The sequence below is a fragment of the Neovison vison genome, chromosome 1 (assembly GCF_020171115.1).
Source record: "Neovison vison isolate M4711 chromosome 1, ASM_NN_V1, whole genome shotgun sequence".
Taxonomy (NCBI): Eukaryota; Metazoa; Chordata; class Mammalia; order Carnivora; family Mustelidae; genus Neogale; species Neogale vison.
The window spans coordinates 29,358,284-29,382,658 of record NC_058091.1 but is presented as its reverse complement, the minus strand read 5'-3'; the positions used below and the strand labels follow the sequence as shown (position 1 = coordinate 29,382,658).

General features: G+C 34.6%; 1 protein-coding gene across 4 annotated transcripts in view; it reads left to right on the top strand.

Annotated features, from left to right (window-relative positions):
- GRIK2 (glutamate ionotropic receptor kainate type subunit 2) overlaps window positions 1–24,375 on the top strand; it is a 641,671-nt gene that overhangs the window by 541,794 nt on the left and 75,502 nt on the right. The window lies entirely within an intron of this gene.

Below are 24,375 nucleotides of genomic sequence, written 5' to 3'. Positions count from 1 at the left end.
TTTTAATAGAACATTATACCACTTTTAATCTTTCATCAACTTATATCATAAGGGATGGGACAATGTTTGCCTATGTGAGCTCTCCTACTGACTTTGTATTTTACATATTTTTTAAGGAAGGAATGTGAGACTGTGGGTTGAGGAATAGATACAGAGAATTTGACCCTGTTATTGTTAAAATGTATTGTCATGTTAGAAAGTAATGTTATAATCGATATATATGTAAGATAAACTGTTAGAAACCATGAAAATTGAGTAAGTCCACTTTTTTAAAAAATAAAAATTTACACAATCTTCATGGGTAGAACATGACTTTCTTTCAAGGTGAGTTACAACAGATATACAAGATTTGGAAATGTGGAGATGAGGGGAACACTGTCCTGAGAGTAAGGTAAGAGGAAAATAGAGCACATGTCGTCAGGAATGCATGGTTCAGTTTGGATTAAGTGTTGAATTTGGGAGGAACAGTAAGAATTACAGTTGGGTGGCTTTAAGTAAGGGGAGTGATTTTCAAACTTCTTAGAGCTGTGAAACCCTTTCTTTAAAAGGTGTCTAAATATAAAATTCCTAAAAGCAGAGCAATTTGAGTTGAAACAGGAGAGAGGAACTAGTATTTGACAGACCTGTCTCCTTCCCCTCTTTTCTCAGCTGTAGTCCAAGATGATGCTTGAAGGAAATTCCTCAATCCCAGCTATGCCTTAAAATCACAAGGGCAGCTTTTAAAAAATACAAATGCTCAGACCAATTGAAACATAATCTCCAGTAGTGAAGCCAAAACAGTTTGCTTATTTTTGTTCATATTTTAATGATTCTGAAAAACATACAAAGATTGAAAACCATTTCATAGGGTATAGTGAGGCACTGTTGAAAAGTGACTCATACATTTTCAGTTTCCAAATTTGGGGAAGTATATAGCCACTTTCCCAAATATTTGTGGTGCTAAAGAATAATTTTTTAAAGTTAAAAATGTTACTTTTATGATAATGTAAATGAACATGTATCAAAGATTTTATTAAAACTCATTCAAAAGAGAATTTGAAGCAATTGAGAATACAAAAATGAATTTGCTAATATGTGTAAAATTAGTTGATTTCTTCTAGTGTAATAAAATATATTTGTTGTAATCTTTCTAAAGGTTGTAAATTGTTTTAACTCTAACATATAAAATTAATTTGCATTGTTATGGACAAGAGCTGTTTATTATCACTATCAGTTTTCTATAAGATAATGTCTATGTCTATAGTGTTGTTAATAGCTTACTCAGTATAAATTCAGTCAGGGCACACTCATAGAATCAGATAATCTCTAGGTAATCCCTAGACAATATCCAACCCTCCATTGAAAGAACACCCAGGAATCCTTTTATCCATTTCTAAATCTTGGACAGTATTTTCAGAATGTCTCCCTCATTGTTATTCTACATAAATCCTAAAGATTGTTCTTGATCACAAAAACACTGGTCTCTTAGATTAGACTGTATTACTTATATAGATATAACAAAAGTCTTAATTAACTATGTAGGCCTCCATGATTTTGCTTTGCAAATCTAAAGCTAGGCACTATTTTCCAGCTGCTAAATCATAGAAGTAACTTTTAACTGCAACTTTCTATAAATAGCCTTGTATCACAATTTTAAAACCTGCTATTATTTGACCAAATTGGGAAAATTTCCCTCCAAATTTCACTTACTATCTCACTGAATGTGGATGAATTCCTTTGTTCTTATGGTTCTCTGAATTCTTAAGACTCCTGCCCTAGGAAGAAGTAATCTTCCTTTCCACCGGTAAGGCTAGAACTTTTAAGCCAAAGAATAGGCCTGTTTTCCTAGGCGGGGTTTTGTAGCTATTGGCTGCACATTAAAAATCAACCCTACTTAAAAATAATAAGCTTGTCATCCCTGATTAAGTGAGAATTATTATCAAATGTGGCACTCCAGCTATGGTCTTGGTTGCAAAATTGATTTGTCCAATTACATACTAGTAAAAATGAAAGTATATTCTTATAGAACCTATGCAAATAAGTTATTGCCATAAAGAATAAGAGGACTTAATAAGAGTTTCTGAATTTCAGAGAATAAGTCAGAATCATTTAAACATGTTAATTTCCATTTATAAAACCAAAGTCTACAAAACTGAATGTTAGCAATATTCATGAACGAAAAGAGTATCTTTGTATGGCCCTGAAAAGAGAACATAAAAAGCAATATTGACAATATTCTGAACAAATAGTCACAATTAAATTTCCTTCATTCATCTATAATTAATTAATGACCCTGGAATCAAGACCTGAGCTGAGATCAAGAATGTGTCACTTAACCAACTCAGCCACCCCCTGATTCTTGTTCTTTTCATCAAGGAACAGCAATCTATTTCCATGAAGTATGTCTGGTTTTGGGTGAAAGAAACCTGGAAATTCTGATTCAGTCCATTATTACACTCTGAATATTTTCTTTCTTTTTTTTTAAATTTATTTATTTGTTTGTTTGGTTATGTATTTATTTTTTGGCAGGGGGTGGGGTGCTGTGCATGTGAGTGGTGGGAGAGGAAGAGGGAGAGAATCTTCAAGCAGACTCCCTGGACTTCCTGCCGGAGCCTGATGAGGGGTTCATTCCCATGATCTATAAGATCATGACCTGAGACAAACCTGCTACTTAACCAACTGAGCCATCCAGGCACCCCACAGTCTGAATATTTTCCAAGTAATCTCCCCTCAAATCCTAGATTCTGTTCTTTAAAGTATGAGGAATTCAGAGTACTTGGGAGAACCTTTTCATAAGACTTCGAGAAGGCTTTGTTGAAGATACAAATCCTGTCCTGTAACTTACAGTAGAGGCTTTAGACAGGCATCAGAGTCTGAATAATTTGTTTCAGTTAACCAGTAATATAGAAAAGGAGTATGGAATTCTCTATTAGAGTATAATACCTAACTGTTTCATGAAAATTTGATCAGTATTTCCCTTGAAGGTAAAATGTAGATAATGAGTGTACTGTAAAATCTCTAGGGCTTTTAGTAAAATTTAAAATTACTTTAGTAGTTATACTGATAATATGTAACCTATACAAACTAAGGAAGGGTATCTGTAATTTGAAACCTTTCACATTCAGCTCTTCCCAGTGAACTAAGTGCTTTTTAACTAATATAGAGTATATAAGTGAACTTAATCATTCCTCATATTTTAAAAAATAATGTAAAGAACAAATCTTTCAGGTTTTCTAGGAATCGTTTGGGAACTCTGAAAGCTAATTTTCTTATAAAAGATATTGATGATTTATTTATTTAAAAATCTTTTTGGAGTTTACAATATCTTCTAACAAAGTCAAAATTAAGTTGTCAGAAAAGATTTGGTCTCTTGATAAAGATAGGATCATAGATATCAGAACAACAGTACCTAATTATCTATTTAATAATAATTTATTTTAAATGAACCTAAAATATCATTGTATCTTAACTCTTCAATAAGAACTTTCTTTTTTCTATTTTTTAAAATCAAAATAAAGTTAAGAAAGTTACTCTTATAAGATACAGAATCTCTATTATTTAGGCAGATTATACATCTGAAGAACCATCTTTTATAGCTTTATTTAGAACTATAAAATGAATTTGTGTCTGTTGAACATCTGTATGTGTTCTTTGGAAAAATGTCTATTCAGGATCTCTGTCCTTTTTTAATTGGATTGTTTGTTTTTTTGGTCATTGAGTTGTATGAGTTCTTTTATATATTTTGAGTATTAGTCCCTAATCAGCTATATGACTTGCAAATGTCTTCTCCCATTTGATAGTTAAGACTTTTTATTTGGCAATGGTTTCCTTTACTGTGTCGAAGCTTTTTAGTTACGAGTAGTACCATTTGTTTATTCTTGTTTTTGTTACATTTTCGTTTGGAGTTAGGTCCAAAAAATGATTGCCACCAAAGTCAAGAAGCTTATATGTTTTTTCTAGGAATTTTATACTTTCAAGCCTTAAATTAAAATTGTTAATCCATTTTGAGCTAATTTTCATATAGGATATAAGGTAGAGACCCAAATTGATTCTTTTGCATGTGGCAGTCCCATTTTTGAATATTATTTATTCTTCAATAAAGACTGTTGTTTCCTCATTAAATATTCTTGCCTCCTTTGTAATAATTTAAATGACCATAAATGAATGGGTTTACTTCTGTTGCATTGATCTATGTGTCTGTTTTTATACCAATACCTTCCTGTTTTGAGTACCATAACTTTGTAGTGTAGATTGAAATTAGAGAATATAATGCCTCCAACTTTGTTATTTTTTCTCAAGATTGTTTTGGCTATTTGGATCTTTTGTGATTCCATACAAATTTTCATTGTTCTAGTTTAGTGAAAAGTGCCATTGGAATTTTTATAGGAATTGCATTGAATTTGTAGATCACTCTACGTAATGTAAATATTAGAATAATATCAATTTTCTCAATCTGTGAGCATGGAGTATCTTTCCACTTATTTGTGTCTTCCTTAACTTCTTTCCTTTATGCTTCACCTCCGTTGTTAAATTTATCCCTAGGTATTTTTTTTAAGACTGTATTTATTTATTTGACAGAGAAAGAGAGAGAGCACAAGTAGGGGGAGTGATAGGCAGAGGAAGAGGTAGTCACAGGGAATGGGAGAAGCAGTCTCCCTGCTGAACAGAGAACCTGACATGGGGCTCAATTCTAGGATCCTGAGACCATGACCTGGGCCAAAGGCAGATGTTTAACCAACTGAGCCAACTGGGCATCCCTATATCCTTAGGTATTTTATTCTTATGGGATTGTTTTCTTAACTTTTCTTTCTGATAGTTCATTACTAGTATATAAAAATTCAACAGAGTTTTGTATATTGATTTTTGTACATAGAACTTTACTGAATTCATTTATTAGTTCTAATAGTTTTTGGTAGAGTCTTTAGGGTTTTCTACAGATAGTATCATGTCATCTGCAAACAGGGACAACTTGACTTATTTCTTTCCGATTTAGATATTTTAGTGTCTTTTTCTTCCCTAATTGTTCTGACTAAAGCTCCCAATAATATGTTGAATAAAAGTAGTGAGAATGGGTATGCTTATCTTGTTCCTGATCTTAAAGGAAAAGCTTTCAGCTTTTCACTGTTAGATATGTAAGCTGTGGGCTTATCATATATGGGTTTTGTTATGTGCAGGTGCTTTACATCTATACTCATTTTGTTGAGAGTTTCCATCATAAATAGGTATTGAATTTTGTCAAGTACTTTTTCTGCATCTGTTGAGATGATCATATGATTTTTATCTTTCATTTTTTTTAAGATTTTATTTATTTGACAGAGAGAGATCACAAGTAGGCAGAGAGGCAGGCAGAGAGAGAGGAGGAAGCAGGCTCCCTGGTGAGCAGAGAGCCTGATGTGGGACTCGATCCCAGGACCCTGAGATCATGACCTGAGCCGAAGGCAGCGGCTTAACCCACTGAGCCACCCAGGCGCCCCAATCTTTCATTTTTTTAATGTGGTATAGCATGTTAATTTGCAAAAGTCAAACTATCCTTGCTCCCTGGATTATATTCCACTTGATAATGATGTATGATCCTTTTAGTGTACTGTTGAATTATGTTTGCTAAAATTTTGTTGAGGATTTTTACATTTATGTTGTAAAATGTGTACAGGAATATTGGCCTGTAATATTTTGTGTGTAGAGTGTCCTTGTTTAGTTTTGATATCAGTATACATACTGATTTCATAAAATGAGTTTCGAAGCATTCCTTGCTCTTAAATTTTTTGGAAGAGTTTGAGAAGGGTAAGTATTATATCTTTGAATGTTTGTTAGAATTCACCTCTGAAGCTCTCTGCTCCTAGATTTTTGTTTGTTCAGAGGATTTTAATTACTTATTCACTTTCCTTATTAGTGATCACTCTATTCAGATTTTGTATTTTTTAATAATTAGATCTTGGAAGGAATGTATGTTTCTAGGAATATGTCCAGGCCTCCAGTCTAATTTCTTGGTATAATTGTTCACAATAGTCTCTTATGATCCTTTGTATTTATGTGGTATCATTTGTAATGTTTCCTTCATTATTTTATTTTATTTATATGAGCCCTTTTTCTTTTTCTCTTGGTAAATCTAGTTAGAGACTTATCAATTTTGTTTCTCTTTTAGAAGAACAAGCTTTTAATTTTATTGATCTTTTCTTTTTTTTTTTTTAAAGATTTTATTTATTTGACAGAGAGAGAGAGACAGTGAGAGAGGGAATACAACCAGGGGGAGTGGGAGAGGGAGAAGCAGGTTTTCCACCGAGCAGGCAGTCTGATGTGGGGCTTGATCCCAGGAGGCTGGGATTATGACCTGAGCCCAAGGCAGATGCCTAACGACTGAGCCACTCAGGTACCCCTTGATATTTTCTTTTGTCTTTTTTTTTTCTATTCCATTTATTTCTTCTGATTTTTCTTATTTCCTTTTTGCCCCCTAATTTTGGATGCTCCCATGTTGGATGCATAAATGTTTACAGATGTTATATCTTCTTGTTGGATTGACCCCTGTATCATTATGTAATGCCCATCTCTCTTTTTTTTTTCCATCTTTTTCTCTTATTAGACATTTTTTTAAAGTCCATTTTGTCTGATATAAGTATAGCTTCCCCAGCTTTCTTTTGGTTTCCATTTGAACAAAACATTTTTTTCCTATCCGTTTACTTTCTGTCTGTCTGTTCTTACTTCTCATGTGAGTCTCTTCTAGACAGTATATAGATGGATCTCACTCTTTATCCATTTAGACATTCTGCCTTTCGAATGGAGATTTTAGTCCATTTGTCTTTAAAGTAATTATTGATAGCTATGGGCTTATTGCCATTCTGTTAATTGTTTGCTGTTTTGTGGTTCCTTTCCGTTCCTTTCTTTTTCTCTTACACTCTTCTTTTGTGGTTTGTTAACTTGCTGTAATGATATGTTAAAGTTTCTTTCTTGTTATCTTTTGTGTGTCTACTATAGGTTTTTGCTTTGTGGTTACCACATATAATAGTGTATATACATAATGATATATGTACAGTATACCTATGTATATACACACATACATACACATATGTATATGTATCTATTTTAAGTTGATAGCAAGTTAAATTTGAGTGCATTCTAAAATTGTATGTGTTTACTCCAAGCATCCCTTTTTTATGTTTTCAATGTCACATTTTTCATCTTTATATTTTATGTATACCTTAACTAATTTTTGTAGTTGTAGCTATTTTCACTACTTTTGACTTTTAACCTTGATAATAGCTTTATAAGTAATCTACCTTTAACATAAATTTACCTTTGCTAGTGAGATTTTACTTTTATGTGTTTTCATTGTTGTTGTTGCCAATTACTGCCCTTTCCTTTCAGCTTAACAAAATCCCTTTAATATTTCCTATAAGACCAGCTTAGTGGTAATGAAAAACTCTATCCCTCCTTCAGTTTAGAATGTTAACCTTGCCAAATAGAGTATTCTTGGTTGAAAGTTTTTAACAGTCAGCACTTTGACCATATCATAACACTCATTTCTGGCCTGCAAATTTTCTGCTGAGAAATCTGCTTATTTTCTTATGGGAGTTTCCTTGTACATAACACATCTGTTTTGCTTTGTTTTCTGCTTTTAAGACTCTCTCTTTATCTTAAACTTCTGAAATTTTAATTACAGTGTGTCCTGGTGTAGTTTTTTGGGACTGATCTTCTTTAGAACTCTCTGAGCTTCCTAGATCTGGATGTGTGTTTCCTTACTCAGGTTAGGGAATTTTTTAGTCCTGATTTCTACAAATAAGTTTTCTGCCCTATTTTTCCATCTTCTCTTTCTGGGACTCTTATAATGGGATTGTTATTTCATTTCATGTTGTTCTGTTGGTCCCTTAATCTATCTTCATTTCTTAATTTTTTCTCTTTTTTTTGCCATACTCTTTAGGTGAAGTCCACTGATCTGTCTTCCAGTTCATTTACTCTTTCTTCTGCTTCATCTAGTCTGATATTGAACCCCTCTAGCATATTTTTTTAGTTCAATTGTATTCCTCAACTATATAACTTCAGTGTCATATTTTTAAATATTTTGTACCTCTTTATTGAATTTCTTACTCTGTTTATCCATTTTTTTGAGTTCAGTAAGAGTGTTTATGACCATGACTTGGAAATTTTTATCAGGTAAGGCGTTTCATTATCTCTGAAAAATATCAGAGTCTAGTATGCCATGATTATGTAAAATGCTAACAAAGGGCACTAGGTGAAGTATATGGAAACCCTCAGAGCACATAAATATATGAATATATGAATATAGGTATTGTTTTGTAACACTCGTTTCCATTTTATGTATGTGTGTATATATTTCTTCTTGTGGGTTGCAGTCAAATTTAAAAACCCACAACCCAACATTATATTGAATTCTTTTAATCCTCCAGATAGTTCTCTGAGGAAGTTATTATAATCTCCATTTTGCAGATGAAAAAGCTAAGGCGGAATGATTTTAAATGCCCTGTTTAAGTTCACACAGTTAGATTCTTCTAGAAAAAGTGTTGACAAACTTTTGTGTAAAAGACCAGACAATAAATATTATAGGCTTTCTGGGCCACATAATTTCTGTTACTAACATTCAACTCTGCTTTTGTAACACAAAAGTAGCCATAGACAATACATAAATGAATAAGCATGACTGAGTTACAGTAGAACCTAATAAACTAAAATTTAAATTTTATATAATTTTCATATGTCATGAAAATTTATCCTTTTGATTTTTTTTTTCTTTCCATGTCTTTTTTTTTTTTTTTCCAATTTATTTATTTTCAGAAAAACAGTATTCATTATTTTTTCACCACACCCAGTGCTCCATGCAAGCTGTGCCCTCTATAATACCCACCACCTGGTACCCCAACCTCCCACCCCCCCGCCACTTCAAACCCCTCAGATTGTTTTTCAGAGTCCATAGTCTCTCATGGTTCACCTCCCCTTCCAATTTCCCTCAACTCCCTCTCCTCTCCATCTCCCTATATCCTCCATGTTATTTGTTAAGCTCTACAAATAAGCGAAACCGTATGATAATGGACTCTCTCTGCTTGACTTATTTCACTCAGCATAATCTCTTCCCTTAAGTCCCATCCATGTTGCTACAAAAGTTGGGTATTCATCCTTTCTGATGGACACATAATACTCCATAGTGTATATGGACCACATCTTCCTTATCCATTCGTCTGTTGAAGGGCATTTTGGTTCTTTCCACAGTTTGGCGACTGTGGCCATTGCTGCTATAAACATTGGGGAACAGATGGCCCTTCTTTTCACTACATCTGTATCTTTGGGGCAAATACCCAGTAGTGCAATTGCAGGGTTATAGGGAAGCTCTATTTTTAATTTCTTGAGGAATCTCCACACTGTTCTCCAAAGCAGCTGCACCAACTTGCATTCCCACCAACAGTGTGAGAGGGTTCCCCTTTCTCCACATCCTCTTCAACACACGTAGTTTCCTGTCTTGCCAATTTTGGCCCTTCTAACTGGTGTAAGATGGTATCTCAATGTGGTTTTAATTTGAATCTCCCTCATGGCTAGTGATGATGAACATTCTTTTATGTGTCTGATAGCCATTTGTACGTCTTCTTTGGAGAAGTGTTTGTTCATATCTTCTGCACATTTTTTATATGATTGTCTGTTTTGTGTGTGTTGAGTTTGAGGAGTTCTTTATAGATCCTGGATATTAACCTTTTGTCTGTACTGTCATTTGCAAATATCTTCTCCCATTCTGTGGGTTGCCTCTGTTTTGTTGACTGTTTCCTTTGCTGTGCAGAAGCTTTTGATCTTGATGAAGTCCCAAAAGTTCATCTTCGCTTTTGTTTCCTTTGCCTTTGGAGATATATCTGAAAGAAGTTGCTGTGGCTGATATCGAAGAGGTTACTGCCTATGTTCTCCTCTAGGATTCTGATGGATTCCTGTCTCACGTTGAGGTCTTTTATCAATTTCGAGTTTATTTTTGTGTATGGTGTAAGAGAATGGTCGAGTTTCATTCTTCTACATATAGTTGTCCAATTTTCCCAGCACCATTTATTGAAGAGACTGTCTTTTTTCCACTGTATATTTTTTCCTGCTTTGTCGAAGATTTACATTAAATAGATTTTGCATGAGAAACCAAATCTAATTTTTATAAACGTTAAATTTTTATATGCTGTTGTATATCATATAACTTGATAATTTATATAAAGTCATGTAACTACTTTTATTCTTTAAATCATAATTATTAAACCAGGCTGATTTTAATTTTTATAAAAAATATACTGTGTACAAGCATCTTTTAGTGGTTATCATAATTCACTTATTAGAAAATTTATCGTGTTTTCTGAGTATTTAAGAATATTAAGCTTAAGCTTAATTAAGAAGATTAATTAATAATTCTTAATTAAGAAGCCTGTATGTATTTTTATAAACTAATTAGGACAGTGATTTTTTTTTTAATTTAAAAGATGCTATAATTTATTAATACCCTCTGGAAGTAGAATTGAAGAATTTTCTCAATTGCAGACACAGAGATATGTAGTCAAAATGTACCTTAAAAAAAAAAAAGATTCCATATAGCTATAGTTTTACTCCCTCAGTCAATGGTCAAAAGTAAACTCAGAAAAATACAAAATTCCTGGTTCAGATATCAACTAAGTGTTTTCTTTCCCAGTGGGCATGAAACATTTTCCTAATGAGTTTGAACTCATAAGCACACAAATAAAAAGGAGATAAGCCAGATTCTCAGTCTTCTTTCACCTAATTGAGAATAGATTTTCTTTATCCATATGAAAGAGATCATCAAATGGACAAAGCAGAAAACCAAATTGGCAGTCATTACTGTCATCAATGGACGAATGATTTTCTGGTCAGGCAAGACCTAGAAACAGAAAAAAGACATAAAAACAGTAGAGGGAAAGAAAGAAAAAAAAAATTGAGAATTGAAGACTCAGAAAAGTTAAAGCTCTGTTGACACTTGGGATTCACTCTGGTAGCCAAGAAAAGATGTGCCTTAGTTTAAGTAGCCCCATAGGTACACTTCTCCAGCAATAAAATTTATTTGACTCTGTCAGGTGAATCCACTTGGGTATCTTGGTAAATGAACTACAAAAATACTAAAGTATAATTTCCAAGAAGTTAAAAACCAAGTCTCATGTAAATAGAAACAGAACACATGATGAAGGCTTTACTCACCTTTTAATTATTCAAAAAAGGACTTGAAAAATACACAAACGTAAGTACTCAGAATTAGGAATGCTAAAATGCATTTGCTAATAAATGTAAAACTGGTTAAAATCCATCAAAGCAATAAATTTAAATGGGGTTAACTTATCTAGAGGGTGGAAACCAATTTTTCCTCCAGGACATAAACCAAATTTGCACTGATATGGACAAGAATCATTTGCATTACTGTTAGTTTTTTACAAGATGGCTTCTATCCCTCCAAAATTGCTCAAAGTATGGTCAATAGAAAATCAGTCAAAGGAGGATTCCAGATAGAATCAGGTATTTTTAGAGGGTCTCCCAGATAACATCTAGCCCTCCTTAATAGAAAACAATAATTTTAATATCTCTAGCTCCTCAATGTGCATTTCCTAACATTGATCTACCTGAAGACAAACCTATAGGTACAACCTTTATGTTTTTTCTTTCTTCTCTCTTCCCTTTCACCCTTGCACTTCTAGAACTTTAAGTATATTTCTTTAGGATAAAATCTAATGGCAGATGTGGATTGCAAATAAAGAAGGAACTGTACTTAATTTCTAACTGTTAAAAAAAGAGTTTGATCATGTATTTTTGGTGTTTGATCTTGTATTTTCAAAGCATATTATTGTGAACGTCAAGTTGACATAGTATTAATATTTCACATCCTGCATTTAAAACACAATACTTTTCTTTAAAATATAAATAATTATAAGATGGTGGAATTTTTATTAAATGTTATTTTTTAATCCCATGATAAAACTGAGGGTTTTGGAGGGGAGGGGGTAGGAGGTTGGGTGAGCCTGGTGGTAGATATTGTGGAGGTCACATATTGCATGGAGCACTGAGTGTGGTGCATAAACAATGAATTCTGGAACACTGAAAAGAAATTTAAAAAAAAATAAAAATTAAAATAAATTTTAGATTTTTGTATTTTCTAAAATACTTTCTAGCCTATATTTATATTTATAGGTTATTTCTCAAAATCATACTTCTGATTTTACCTGAATTTTCTCATAAGTTGTTACTTGCTATTTTTAAGAGAAAGATCTATGAGAATATTAACAATGGTCTCAATAGTTCATTAGAACCACAGAAGTGCTGAAAGACAGAATTAAGGGTAATGTTGAGATCATTGTCAATTTGAAATATAAGGGGTAATATTGAGATAATTGTCAGTATTTGAAATCTATGGTAGAGAATATAGTAACTTCAGTGGCATAAAGAATCATTTCCAAAAAGATAATTTCAGTTCTTCTCCCTAATGGAATTATTTCCTTTCTCTGTCTATAGGATATATTTGGCCTTAGTATAAAATATTTAATTTAGAACAATAATCTTTGCAGATAAAAATTTAATGTGTTTCTCAGATAAGCCCACATAAAGTATAAATTAGAATAGTGGTAAAGAACAACAGAAAGGGTTTGACCAGTAAGTGCTTCATTTGAGAATGGGAAGAGAAAGATTTTAGTTATAACAAGAACTCTATGCTTGTAATCATTTATTTAGGGCATAAAAAAAGTTCACAGGCCACAAAATTACCAGAATTTTTGTATAAAATTTAAAAATCTGGGCCTTTTCTTCAATTTACTGATTCAGACTCTACCATTGGGTCTACAAGTCTCCATCTTTAGCAAACTCTCCAAATGTTGGTTATGAATGCTATATTTTAAAACCAGAACTCTTTAATAGATGAAATCTACTTTTAAATGCATTTATGCTTATCATTGCAAATATGCATTGTACAATAGTCAATCTCACTATTAATCTAAAAGCCCATATATTTAGAAACATTCCTACTGTCATCACCTTTCTAGAAAAGGTCTTTTGTTGACTTTTTCTTAGAAATTTAGAATCTTTGTTTTGTTTCTTTGTCTTAAATTTTCTCCCAGTATTTTCCTGTGCATTTTTATTTGGCGCTTTTATTATTTATTTATTTATTTATTTAAATTTAAGTTTTTCAGTGTTCCAAGATTCATTGTTTATGCACCATACCCAGTGCTCTATGCAATACGTGCCCCCCTTAATACCCACCAGCAGGCTTACCTATCACCCCCATCCCTCTTCCCTCCAAAACCCTGTTTGTTTCTCAGAGATTTTTCAAAAGGTTTTCAGACTCAAAATGTGTCATTTTTCATCTCTTTTAAACATATTTACCTATTATAAAATTGTATTAAGTAATAATTTTAAAGGATCAGGTATGCAATAATATTGACATATATAAAATCATCTCTCAGTGGCTTATAAATTATCAAATTATCAATGTTTTCCAAAGCAAATCCTTGGAACACTATTCCTTAGGATATAGTATGAACCAAAAACTATAAGGTGATCAAGCACTGTGCGAAATGTTGCATTGTACAGCACATTTTAGTACGGTGAGACACAATCACATTACCATATCAAGGAAGTCTTAGAGTGCTGCATTCTCTTCCAGTATTGTTTAACTTAAATAAGGAATTTGGCCATAATTAATATGTTATACAATGAGGAAATATACTTTTGGATGCACTAAATTGTGTGAATCATAGAATTAGTGTTTTTTAATTGACAATCTACATATTCTATATTAAATTACAATAATTCAAATTCTGAATGTTAGTGTTAGTAATTGAATCTGTATATATGTAACAGTTAACCAGTCAGTCTGGGTGGTCTAAGATAGGCTTCCTTTAAAAATAGTCATTTAAATTGAAACGAGTCAAAAATAGAGTTAGCTAAGAAAAAATTAAGTGTTAAGTGTAGGATAGGATAAGGTTGGTTCAAGAAGAAAGGCAATTTGAGGTGGAAATAGTCCAAAGTGGAAAGAATAGTGCTGATACTTTTCTTTACTTGTTTTTACAAAGGAGGAATCATGGATTATGTCTTGGTTTTATAGATTAATTTATGGAAATCCAAAGAGATAGAATAGGAAAAAATGATTGCTTAAATGTGGGATATATTAACTTTAAAATATTTTTGAGACTTCCATATGGAGATGTATAAAAAGAAGGTAAAACTGGGGTCCAGGGAGCCCAAGTGTGATGATTATCAATTCATGTAATTAAAACTTTAGGAATAGATAATTCACCTAGAGAGCTGTAGGGTAGAGGGACAATTGTTTAGGCAATGATCTGTGGCAATTTATAAGCCAGTATTTCAGAGAAAAATGACATAACAAAGGAAATTTTGAGAAAACAATCAGAGAGGTAGGAAGATAATGTGGAATATTTGGTGTTTGGGAAACCAAAAGGGCTTGTCCTAAGAAAGAAGTTGTGATTAACTGTGTAAAGTGCTGCTTAGAGATCAAACAAGGTAGAGATATGGAAGAATCCATTGGATTTTGTGACGTGGAGCCCATTTCCAAAGCACAGCTAGAGGTGAGGGTGGAAAAACTGGAGCTGAGAAAACAGAGACAGAAAGAAATAGAAAATAGTGTGAGTGGAGAAGTGGTTTGGTTAACTGCCAAATAGTGGGAAAAGAGTGCCAGTGACGAGGGGAAGAGGGATTAGTTACGGTCTTTTAGTTACAATTAATTGTATTATCTATGTTTTTAATCTACTGTATTTTTTTCTCTTGGGTTACATGATGAAAGTGAAAGTAGAAAAGCGATTGAAGGAATAGAGACAGGGTGCCTGGGTGACTCAGCCGGTTAAGTGTCTGCCTTCAGCTCAGGTCGAAATCCCAGGAGTCCTGGACTGAGCCCCACATCAGGCTCCCTGCTCAGTGGGGAGTCTACTTCTCCATTGGCCACTCCCTCTGCTCATGCTCTCTCTGTCTCAAATAAATGAATAAAACCTTAAAAAAAAATTTCTCTCAGAAATACAGGGAAATATTTGATAACATAAGATCCCTAAAAAAGCTGAAGACAATGATATACAGAACAGAAAAGAATTATTTCACTTTGAACAGAGGGCAGGGGTAGGGGTCTCTCTCACCATACTAGAAAAAGAGGGAAAAGAGTTCAAGGTGAGGTGGAGGGTAGGAAGATCAGAGATTTCAGGGAAAGGGAAATTGGGTTAAGATCCACTGTGAAGAATTGCATAAGAACTGATTGAGTAACAGCAAATAAGGCAATTTTGAACTCTGGGGTGATGGGTGACATTGAAGGTATCTATCATCTCCTGTTCCAGGATATTTTTTTCTCAGTGGAATTAAGGAGCTTAAATATAGTCATGGAATAAATAGTAATGGATTTATGAAGGTTTTTTAGATGACTGTTGTGAGAGGATAATGAAGCAGAGGAGTTCAGGCTCTTCTAGGAAAAAAAAAAAGTAGTTGCAAAATGGTCTGTGGAATCTGAATGTGGAATAAAGTTAAGTAATCTTAGAAGACAGAGAAGACATGAGATGTAAAAGAAAGGCTGGTGGACAGACTGATGCCCCCTCCAAAACAAAAGTGCAGTAGAATAAACTGAGCAAATATGTAAGAAGGATGGGAGTTTGTATTTGCACAGTGGGATGTCTTACTACAGGAATGAGGAGTGCTGTGGAATAGCAGAGGATTTCTGTAGAAGACAGAGAGATTAGGCCTTTAACCAGTTGTCTATATGGCCATAATATTGCCAATATTTTATCAAAAATTGGAGTGGAAAACACTGTGACCCAGTTGCTAATGTCTTAAATGAGTGAAGGAGCTATACAGTAAGTATGACAATAATGAGAGGAACAGAGAAACTTGTAAAGCCATATGGGGTGAACTAAATAGAAAAGGGATTTTTCATAAGAGAGGGTGCAACAAGGAGGGAGTAGAATATAGTGCATTCCTATTAATTTGCGCATGTATTTTGTGGGTGCATTTAAGTCCCCTGTAACAGACAACAAGATGGAATTAGAGAAGCCAAGATTTGTTTGGAAATGTCTGTGAGAGATGAAAGAGAAGGAGAGGAGCAAAGGTGGGCAAGAAATGCCTTCAGACAGCAGTTCTGGCCTGACACCTGGGAATGGATAAAAGTGAGTGGGGAGGACTGAATGGGGAGAATTTATGACCACTCAGCAATTCTGCGAAAGCCACGGGCTGGCCAGTGGACAGTCCCCAAGCCAGTGCTGCTCATTGGAAGGGTCCCACATCAGGCAGGCAGGATCCAGATGGAGAAGCCTCACTCTGTTCAGTGACTGATTATGAGCAATGCCTCAGAAATGTGGTTTTGGTATGAAGGCCATGGTGGGTCTTGAGGCGCGGCCACTGGAGGCTGTCAGCCAACTGTGCTTCCTCAGAGTTCTCTTGAAGAGAGATCTGAACAGAAGACCTCTGCACTCTGTACACTCTGTCCTCTTGGACATCCCACTACATCCAAACACAACTTCAGCTCTTATGTCTTTCTTCATTGCATTAATTTTCTAGAAATACTCTATCCAGAAAAAAAAAAAAATCTGCTAAGTAAAAATCTTTGAGTGACTTTCCTGGAGGTGGACTACATGATAAACACACTTTAAATGGCTCAAACAGTTATTCTTGTGAGTAAGATGCAGCAATGTATTTGGTTATTTGTAGAAGAAAGTGATTTTAATTCCATTCTGAATATAAACATCTTTTTAAAAATGGTGACAGTTGCTTTCCCACTGATGTAACTTTTTTTCTGAGCCCCAAATATATTTGTCTCAGAGACTTAAAACCATAAGCTTAACTACTAGGTATCTTCTCATCTTCATCAGAGTATGGCTTAGATGTCAGGGTGTTAAGGATCAAATCTACTGGGTCAAAATTCTATACATCTAGGTTTTTCAAGATTAAAGTGTGTGGGGGGTGTTCCTAATCAGAGAAATGTTGGTTGATGTATCTACTCAATTGTATATTTCTACCCCAATTGTGAGGAGTTTAAGAAGTGTCTATCCATACCTCTGTCAGGTATTACATGGATCTTTTAAAAATTGCATTTGTTCAAAATGACTGAATCTAGAAGTTGTCCTTTTTTTGACTGTCAGGTAGTAACCTCATGGTATTTTTTAAATTCTGATTGACAGCTGTTGGGTACTTACACTCATCTTACTTTTTCTCTTTGAATACTGCTCACTTTAAACTCATTATATCTTCAGTATCTTTATGTCAAAAAGTTGAAGCAATCTGGCAGTTCCTGACAGAAAGAAGTTAGAATATAGAAGCCAATTTCCCTTTTTTTTTTTTCCTGGTGCTATTGCTGATATTTCCACAGCCATATAAATGTTATGAAAGAATGGTTGAATTAAACTGTGTCAATGGGACATAAATATTAATAAGCAGTTCACTTGTATGGAAAGCATGTACATAATATTTAGAATCATTTACTAGTCACCAGTTTTTTATTCATTAGAAAGCTGTATTTATTTACTGTTAGCAAATAAATGACAATTTTTTTTAATATTAGCTGTTGACTAAAGCTCTCCTGCCTTCTATTTTCTTATACCACTTAGTGGTATAACTATGGATATATACCAAATGCTATTTTGTTCTTACTTCTGTATGTTAATCATGAGTCAAAAAATCTCATTTCCTATGGTCATTCTTAGATAATATCATATTTTCAACCAATTAGTTGTATCCAGTAGTCATGTAAGCAGATGTTTGTTTTGTAAAAAAATGGACAGCAATACTTTTCCCAATCAAGCAGTTATACTCTCCAAATTCAGTTAGCATGAGCAAAATTTTACTTCTCCTGAATACCATTTGGGAATTATGAAGTTTAGTAAAGTGAAGTTTAAATTCAAATTTATTCCATTGAAACTAAATTTATACTCTTTGAAAAGTCTTTTGATATATGCTCTTATTTAAAATGTTGTTCAAATAAAGTGGATGGATTACAAGTGTAATTCTGGGTCAGAAGTAATTGAAGGATGAAAAACCTCATCAGTAACTATCCATCAATTCAAGCAGACAACCCTCTGCCCCCATCCATGGCCCTTGTTTCCATATAAACCATTCCTTCTACTCTACACATTTCTCCCATTTTTGGTAGCCACAGTTAGAATATCAACAGATTGAGGTTAGAAAGATTGGGAGATGACTGACTAAGATGAGAACCAGTAGCCAACACAGAAAGAACTGGCTTTTTTTTTTTTTTTTTAAGATTTTATTTATTTATTTGATGGAGAGATCACAAGTAGGCAGAGAGGCAGACAGAGAGAAAGGGAAGCAGGCTTCTTGCTGAGCAGAGAGCCTGATACGGGGCTCCATCCCTGCACCCTGGGATCATGACTTGAGCCAAAGACAGAGGCTTAACCCACTGAGCCACCCAGGCACCCCCGGAGGCTGCTTTTAAAACAAACTGATGACTCCGTGCCACGGTCGGGCTGGACGCTCATGGTATAGATACAGATGTGGTGAACTGCCAGCATCCATCCGATTGGTTGGGCTCTTGCTTCTCTCTTTGTTTTTTTTTTTTAATTTTTAATTTTTTTATTTTTATTTTTATTTTTTTAATTTTTTATTTTTTATAAGAAGTGGCTTTTTTGGCAAGATTGTATTGTTTGGAAATAACATTGATATTTTTATTTTTTCTTGAATAATGGTGAAGAGGGGTTAAAATAAAGACACATATATACATACCCACCATAGCTGGATACCCAAACTTCAGTGAGGTCACAAACATAAGTTGTGTTGTGTTATTATGACTTATTGACATAACATTACATAACTTATTAGCACAGTAAAGATAAAGAATAGCTTTATTTCGTTATGTTTGTTTTTCATTGGAAGAAATATCATGTGTATGCTCTTGGAAATAATCTAGTAGAAAGGATGAGATGGTGTAGAAGTGGGAGGAACTTTTGAAATAACGTCCCTGAGGGGGCAAAATAGGATGATGTCTAGAACAAGTGGAGTGACTGACTTTCTTTGGGAACCAGTAAAGGAAGAGAAGGCAGAGTATGTTGGAGTAGATGCAAATAGGTAGATGAAGTAAAGTTTGCCTGAGGTTTTTGGGTTATTAATTTAAAATGAGACTTGCTCTTGTGGTCATAAATTTTTCTCTCACCATGTTCAGCTGTGTGGGTACAAGTGGTTAGGCAGAAAGCTAGATATAACCTGGGTTGTGTTTTTGCCAAGACAGATGAAGAAGTATAAAAAGGGTAAGTCAACTGTGGTCCATAAATAGGAAGTAAATTTTATAATTGAGCCGGAAATTTAAGTTGGGTGAGGAGGAAAGAGAAGGTATTAGAGGGTAAGACACAGTAAGAAAGTGTTAGGGTTGAAGGGTTGTTAGAAAAATTAGAAGTAGCAATGTAAGAGTAGCATGCAGGAATCTGATTATGGAAGGATTGCATTTTTTAGTGATGACAAGGCTTATGGTATGATTATGGGAGAGAATGGTTAAGTTCCAGGGGAAAAAAAAGACAAGTTCAGGAACTTTGAGGACAGGATATGGGTATTATCAACTATGAGTGAATATACCAAGAGTTGAGATAGGAGTAACATAAGGGAAAGTGGCTTAGAACAGGGAGGCCAACTCATTGAAAAGTGGGAGTTGGTAAAAGGCGGCAACAAGATGGAGGAGGTGGCAACAAGACAAAGGAGGTGAGATGATCTGCTCATGTGAGATTTCAAAGCATGAAATAGGTAGGGAGGAATAACAGAAATAGGGTGGAAAGGGTCAATAGGTAAAGAAAGCCAAAAGTCCACCCTTGTGGTCTCAGGACTGTTAAGAAGAACAGCTTTCACTGGAGATGAGCATGGGGGGATTTTCCATCTTTAGGAGAGAACTAGAATTCTGTTAAAGCTAGAAGATAAATAGAATATTCATGGAAATAATGGATCTTGGAGGGGTATTTGCTGAGTGCCACAGGGCACAGTAGAAGACTCATAGGAGTGTTGGGATATAAGAAGAGCTGGGTAAGAAGCGGCTCCCTCTTTGTCCTCGATAGAGATAAACTTGTCCAGGATTCATGTTTTCTGTGGGAAGGGATGGATTAATACTGCATGTGAGGTTCTGGTGAACCTGGTTCTTACTTCCAGCACACAAGCTCCCTCATCACCTTGGTGAAGGAAGGACCTTAAAGAGTATAATTTCTTTTTAAAGTTATATTCTTTATATTTTAAACCCCTAAGTAATTCACCCTCTCCTTATTCACTCAGTAAAATTTATTGAATCTTTCCTAAATTTTAAGTACTGTAGTGAGTGCTTAATCTCTGTCCTGCTACAGCCAAGAGAATAGGAAAGAGACAAAGCCCATTATTTCACAAATAATGACCAATTAAAGCTTTGGGAATTCCAACAGAGGCCAATTGCATTTGTCAGGAAAGGATATAATGAGGGATCTAAATTTGTTTTTGTTGTCAGAAGGGCTTCTTTGAAGAAGTGGGGTTTACCATTTTTTGAAAGGATGATGGTGAGATAAATAAACAAGCTGGTCAGGAAAAGAAACATCCATAGATAAGGAACTGAAATAGCTCTAAATTTCGTGTTTTTCATGCATTCTACATAATTCCCTACTACTTCAATTAAATCTCATACTCTCCCCAATACACACAGCTGCTGAGATGTCGAAAAAGAGCAAAAGCCCTTTGAAAGTTTTTAAGAGAACTTGACCAAGTAAAAATGATTACTTTCAGCAGAATGAAGGAAGAATGTTTTATCATCATTCACATTTTTCCAACTGCTTTTCCTGATTCTAAAGAAAAGGGAGAATTCTTTTTGAGTGAAGTAGTATCTTAGAGGTCCCCAAGTAGAATTGGAGATTGCTGTATTTCTAAAGTAATTTCTTATCTTAGTGCCAGAAGGATTGAAGGGCATGGAAGGGATGTAAGAGCAGTACTATGACTTACTCAAAGCCTTTTAAAAACTATTTTCTCTTTTTTTTTTTTTTTTTTATAATAGACCTTATAGAGTAAATGTTCTTTAAGGATTTTGTAAGTGAGCAATATTTACTAATTCCTAACTCTATGCCACCAGAATATGTATATTACTTTGATCAATATCACCTTTTAAAAGACATGCTATGTGTACTTAAATAATGTTAGGATTTTGGGGATTATCTCATTTGGATTCCTAAATATATAAACACAATCTTTCATGTCTCTGATAGTTTATTCATGTTTTAATTATAAGGCCACTTGGAGTTATTTAAAAGGTTTGCATTAGTGACAAGAAGGTAAGTAGAGTATCTTAGTCGGCTTGGGCTGCTGTAACAAAATATCATAGACTGGGTGGCTTAAACAACAGACATTTGTTTTTTATAGTTCTGAAAGCTGGGAAGTCCAAGATCAGTGTGCTGGCCATTTCAGTTCCTGGTGAAAGCTCTCTTCCTGGCTTGTAGACAGCTGTCTTCTGGCCATGTCAGAAAGAAAAACAGAGAGCTCTTACCTCTCTTCCTCTTTTTATAAGGGCACTAATCCTGTCATGGGGACCTCACCTGTGTGATCTCATCTAAACCTAATTACAACCCAAAGGCCATATTCCAAATACCATCAAACTGGGGGTCAAGGCTTCAGTCTGTGAACTTTAGAGGGACACAAACATTTAGTCCACAGTACAGAACATATAGTAAATAAATGAAAATTAATTTTCTTTGAAGTGGAAGATTAGAAGTAGCAAATTAATCATGACCCACACCCCCTCTTTTTTTAAAATTTTAATAATTTTTAAATTTTTTTAAGATTTGTATTATTATTATTATTTTTTTTTTTAAATGGAGAGAGAGAGATCACAGGTAGGCAGAGAAGAAGGTAGAGAGAGAGAGGGAAGCAGGCTCCCCGCTGAGCAGAGAGCCCCATGTGGGACTCCATCTCAGGACCCTGAGATCATGTCCTGAGCCTAAAGCAGAAGCTTAACCCACTGAGCCACCCAGGTTTCCCAATTTTTCTTTATTCTTTCTTTCTTTTTTTTTTTTTTTTAGAACAGGCAGCTTGATTCTGTTCCTGGTCAGTCCGTTGTGTCTCTGTCTTCATGAGTCCCCACTCAGGCAGCTTTTTATAAACATATCCCCAGGCAATAGAATTCTGTTTCAATCTGTCATGTAGAACAGTGAGCCAGGCTCCATTCTGCCACCTGTCCTGGAAGACACGTGTTCTGTTTACAACATGAGTTTGAATTCTCAGCTACCCATGCTTGATTCCTGATATAGACCCAAGCAGGTGGGTCACATCATTCCATCCACCTTTCATACGTTGTTTTTGTTTCATTTTGTTCATTTCAAGTTTATAAATATATTCATCTTTTCTTAACATCATGGATTTAAAATTTTCTCTTTTTATAATACTGCCTTTATCAGAAATTCTGATATAATTCTTAACTTATGAATTAATCTGGGGAAAATGCATGATATAAAACAATTCGAGAGGTGTCTAGGTAGTTCATTTGTTTAAGCATCTGCCCTTCAGCTCAGGTCATGATCCCAGGGTTTTGGGATCGAGCCCTGTGTTGGGTTCCCTGCTCAGGAGAGAGATTGCTTCTCCCTCTCTCTCTGCCCTTCCCCCCATTCCTGCTCTCTCCCTCTCTCTCTCTCTCTCTCTCTCACTCAATCTCAAATAAATAAAATCTGAAAAAAAAAGTTGACTAAAGTTTAACATCTTAGAAACCTGGGAAAAATTAGCACAAACATTGACTTAGAAGTACAAAGATATGAAAAGTTAAAAGGTCATATAGTGCATTGTCTACATCATCAACATCATTCAGCTCAAATATCATTGGCTAGGCATCTTTGATGCTCAAAATCTATTGGACATTAATAGCTAATTTAAAGAAGTGAATGATCCTTGATGTCAAAGATTTTACAGTTTAGAGAGGTGTCAGCCATGTAGATATAATACTATGAGGGAAAACATAGTTACTACAATGATAATACACTCAAATTTCTCTAGGAATTCAAAGAAATGGTGATTAAGTCTAATCAGCAAAGGACGGAGACTGGAGTACATTTACAGAGGAGCTGTCATTTGAACAATGCCTTGAAGAAGAGAAAAGTTTTGGGGCTCCTGGGTGGCTCAGTTGTTAAGTGTCTGCCTTTGGCTCAGGTCATGATCCCAGGCTCCTGGGATCAAGCTCCGTATTGGCCTCTCTGCTGTATGGGAAGCCTGCTTCTCCCTCTGTCTCTGCTTGTGTTCCCTCTCTCACTGTTTCTCTCTCTGTCAAATAAATAAAAATCTTAAAAAAGAAAAAAGAGAAGAAGAAGAAGAGAAAAATTTCAAGGAAACAATAAAAAGAAAAAAATTTTTTTTTCTTCTGAGATGAAATGGGAAGCAAAGAAGTAAAGTGGAAGTTAAAATTATGGAGGGCACGTATTGCATAGAGCACTGGTTGTGTTGCATAAACAATGAATCTTGGAACACTGAAAAAATAGAATAAAGGAAAAGAAAAAAAGTATTTTAATGGAAATGAGAAAGTAGAATTCACTTAGATAACCTTGGTTTTATTAGCTGAGCAGATGGATGGCAGAATTGTATGATCAGTGAGAATGAGATAGGGAATCAAAAATAGGAAGATAGTTGAGTGGATGTGAAAGTTGATGGACAGATGGAAGAAAAAAATACAGAAAAAATGGAAACTAACATTTATTGAATTTCTAGTCTCTGCCAGGCAGTATATTTTCACATCCACTATTTCAAACCAAATTGAAGATAAAAGGAGACTGAAATCTTACAATTTTGGAGGAGTTAGGAAGATCCATTTATATTAATTTGTCATCAAATTTAAGCAAAGAGAACTGGTTGGTAGTCTTTTTGATCTTTAACCTTGACTGTTCAGATATTTTGACCCTAGTCTTTTCCTCTTTTAGGAGGAAAATAACTCATATTATTTCCCCATGGCTTTCTTTAATTATTCTGTTTCCCAAATGGTCTCTTCAGAAATAAAACTTTCTAGTGTGGACTTAAGCTAAAACATCACGATGTTTGCATTAATGGTCACTCTACCAAGCATATGTGGCAGCTAAGCTATTCGATTTAACCTGGATGGTAGACAATAATCAGCCATTTAATCTAAAGGTAAAGGAAGACAAGCTAAAGGATGGCTCCTCTTCCGTTCCATCTAAATTGTAAATGTAAGTTAAAGCAGAAGGGAGGAATGCCTTTCTGATCCTGGATAGTAAAACTTAAGAAAACGAAAAAGCAGAAATGGAAATGCAAAAGCCATAGCCATTTCTCACCATTAACTGATACAATCACACCTTGTGTTGTGTGAACCCAGAACTTTTTCAGTGTCACATGAGGGTAAAAATGGTGGCTGGATTAGACAAAAATTGCAGACTATAGTAAATGCTGCAAAAGGTACAAAGGGCACCATTTTCACACACCCTGACTTACCAAATGAATGGCATCTGGATCATGGCA